The sequence below is a fragment of the Leptodactylus fuscus genome, chromosome 3 (assembly GCF_031893055.1).
Source record: "Leptodactylus fuscus isolate aLepFus1 chromosome 3, aLepFus1.hap2, whole genome shotgun sequence".
Taxonomy (NCBI): Eukaryota; Metazoa; Chordata; class Amphibia; order Anura; family Leptodactylidae; genus Leptodactylus; species Leptodactylus fuscus.
The window spans coordinates 216,620,168-216,623,796 of NC_134267.1; positions in this window are offsets into that span (position 1 = coordinate 216,620,168).

The following is a 3,629-nucleotide window of genomic DNA, read 5'->3' on the forward strand; positions in this document are numbered from 1 at the left end:
CGGGAAGATGTGTATAATTGGGTGTCATCAGCATAGAGATGGTACCTGAAGCCAAATCTGGTGATGGTTTGTTCAATGGGGGCTGTGTAGAGAGAGAAGAGCAGGGGGCCTAGGACCGAGCCCTGAGGAACCCCAACAGCAAGGGAAAGAGGGGAGGAAACAGAGCCCGTGAATGATACACTGAAAGTGCGGTCTGAGAGATAAGAGGAGAACCAGGAGAGCGCAGTGTCCATGAGGCCGACTGAGCGGAGCATAGTGAGGAGGAGATGATGGTCAACAGTGTCAAAAACTGCAGAGAGGTCCAGAAGAATAAGAAGAGATAAGTCACCATTGGATTTAGCCATCAGGAGATCATTGGAGACTTTTGTGAGGGCCGTTTTAGTAGAGTGCAGAGCGCGGAAACCAGATTGTAAGGGGTCAAGCATAGAGTTAGCAGAGAGATAGCGGATTAAACGAGAATAGACCAAGCGTTCCAAGATTTTAGAGATGAAGGGGAGGTTAGAGGTTTCTCAAAAAATGACTTGTATCCATAATATAAGACCTTGCTTATGTGGCAAATCTTCTCAAAGTTTTATCTAGATAAATTGCTATGTTACAAAAAATTGAGCCCATACCTGAAACAATCGGGCGACCTGGTGGATCTAACAGATCCTTATGGATTTTTGGTAATGTGTATAATACTGATAATGTAGGATGCAGTACCAACAAAACTGAGCTAACTTAGGATCCACGATACCTCTTGATAATGTTGATTCTACTCTGCTCCTGCTCAGTATCATGATGCCTCATGGTCCACAAATGAAAAGAAGAAAGAAAATAGATCCCTGTTGTGCCGTTAGTGCCACATGGAGAATGGGCGCCGTATGGATGGTGATTTTTGCATCAGAATATAGATTTCATCAATAAAGACTATTTTTTTAGAAAAAATAGAGAAGTAGCTCACCTATCTTCCGTTCACCTGTCCTCCTGTGGTGCACGACCCTGTTCTCCTTGACCTCTTGGAGCAAAACGATGAGAAAAAATTCCAAAAAGGATTCAAACAAAGTTTGAAGGATCTGCAGCTCAGAGGAGGTTAAAACTCAAAAAAACTTTATTTCATACTTTTAAAAGGACTCACCCCAAGTGGGTGAATACATTCAGTGGTTTAACAACAGAGCATAGTGAGAAAAAGATAGAAAAATGTGGAAATAAAACCAAAAACCGCTGACGCGTTTCGGGACAGATTTTTAGTGTCCCTTAATCATAGCGGAATACAGCCTTTTGAATCCTTTTTGGAATTTTTTCTCAAAGACTATTTTTGCCTATACATTGATGTGATTTTTCATATAATTCTATTAAGGATATGGTTTAGACTGTGTGCGGATAGGTCTGTGTGGAGACAGTAAATACAATAGAAAGATATTATTTTCAGCTCACCATGTATATTCCATAAAGCTCTCAATCCTAGGAGTCAAGGAAAAACCGTATGGACTCAAACCAGTGATAAATTCAGAACTTGCGTAAAATTCCGCTCAAACCAGGAAAGGATCCAAATCTACTCCAATGTATATAAAAAAATAACTTTTACTGTTTTCCAAAACAAATAAAAAATTACATTGTAACTCTAAAGGTCAGTTGTATCATGATGATTATAATGAGGAAGGTACATGTGTTTACCGAAACGCGTAGCATCATCATGAAACGACTGACCTTTAGAGTTACAATGTAATTTTTTATTTGTTTTGGACAACAATAAAAGTTAAATTTTTATACATTGGAGTCGATTTGGATATTCGATCAAATATTAAGGTACTCGACATATTTGATTTCAATCGAATACCACGCAGTACAGAAAATAAGAATTATAAGATATATTTTTTTTGTTTTAATTAGTTAAAAAAATAGTAAAATTAATTGTAAAATAAAAATTGGCACTTTTTTTTTTAAAAAAAATTGGACACACAAAATCTAGGCCCTTATATAAAATATAACCTTTTGCTATAAATTAGTTTTTCTCACACAAGCCGTGGGGTCTTGTTGTAAGGTGAAATGGTAGGGTCCCGACTTCTGCAGTATACGTCCATGTATCCTGATGGTTTGCCTTCTCCGATCTTTCTTGAAGTCTTTATTATTTCCTCAAGAACCTTGAAGAGATTAATATAGCCACAATCACAAAAGACGTCTCCAACCTTCAGGGCCTGAATCAATTCCGCCGGCATTGTTCTACAATATATACTGTCATAATATAAAGAAAGTCTTATTCCCGCTTCCACTGTAAATCTGCCCGGCTTTCCACCCTGAAAAATCAATCATCCTCAAGACGTCCAAAACGTCACATATATTTGCTGAAAATATTGATCACTTAATTCCATTTGTTATGCTTAATGCCATCCTTATACTCGGCAAGTATTCTTAGCATAACTTTTTCTTTGCACTCATCGTTTCCAACTTTGCCAAACATTCTTAAAAAGCAGACGGACCTTTATTGACCCTACGATTCTGTATTACATCACTGCAGAAACAAGAATTCCATCATGTACTCATTTACTTAAAGGGATCCTATCATTAAAAGTCAATTTTTTGTCCCTTTGAAAGGCTATTCTTCTCTTAACCAAAGAAAGTGAGTGAGCTGCTCACTAGTGGACGTATTAAAAAACAAAACCTTTATTGATATACATTAAAAGGAACAAAATAAAATTGTAGCAGCAACCACTAAAAAAAGGGGGTAAAAATACTAATGTGTATAATTCAACACACATTAAGTGGCCAAGTAGTACAGTGTCCTATTGATTGACACTACTCTCTGCACTTATTATAGACCACTAGTGTATCCAATACACACAGGGAGAATAAAGAACAGGACAGGGATAGCAGGGGAATGGACACCCAGAAACAGCCGTATATTGACACTAGCTGAAAGTTTGTATGAGCTCTCCTATTTCCCCAACAATGTTGCCAGAACCTGCCTGCCTATGAGCTAAGAACTGATAACTAGCCTAGGTTAATTCATTTGTTTTTCCTAAAGGCCATCAACTGTCTAAAGCTCAAAAATAACTTTATATTGCCTGACGCGTTTCAACTACGGGCTTAGTAACTTCTCATCAGCGCATTGTTTCATCAGAGGCATTTCTATTATCCGATCTACCCACAAAGAATATCAAATTGCTGGTGCAGACCCTCCCGCTCCCCGCCACGGCACTGATGCTTGGCCGTACGGGGCCGCCGAAGGTACGGTCTTTTAAGGCATAAACCACGCCCCCATCTTCATGCGTCAGCAAATCGCCGTCACTCATAGACAGCTGATGAAAACTGCTGATATACATAGGGCCAGTGTACGCCACTGCGCATGCGTAACCAATGGGCCAATCAACGAATAAGGGGGACGGCACACTCGTCTACAGACTCCACCCCCGCCAGAACGCAAAAGCCCCTGGGTGCATAACCGCACGAACAGATGTTGGACCGATAAATACACAGTGAAAAGAATCCACCATGAAACAACCCCTAACCTAGGCTAGTTATCAGTTCTTAGCTCATAGGCAGGCAGGTTCTGGCAACATTGTTGGGGAAATAGGAGAGCTCATACAAACTTTCAGCTAGTGTCAATATACGGCTGTTTCTGGGTGTCCATTCCCCTGCTATCCCTGTCC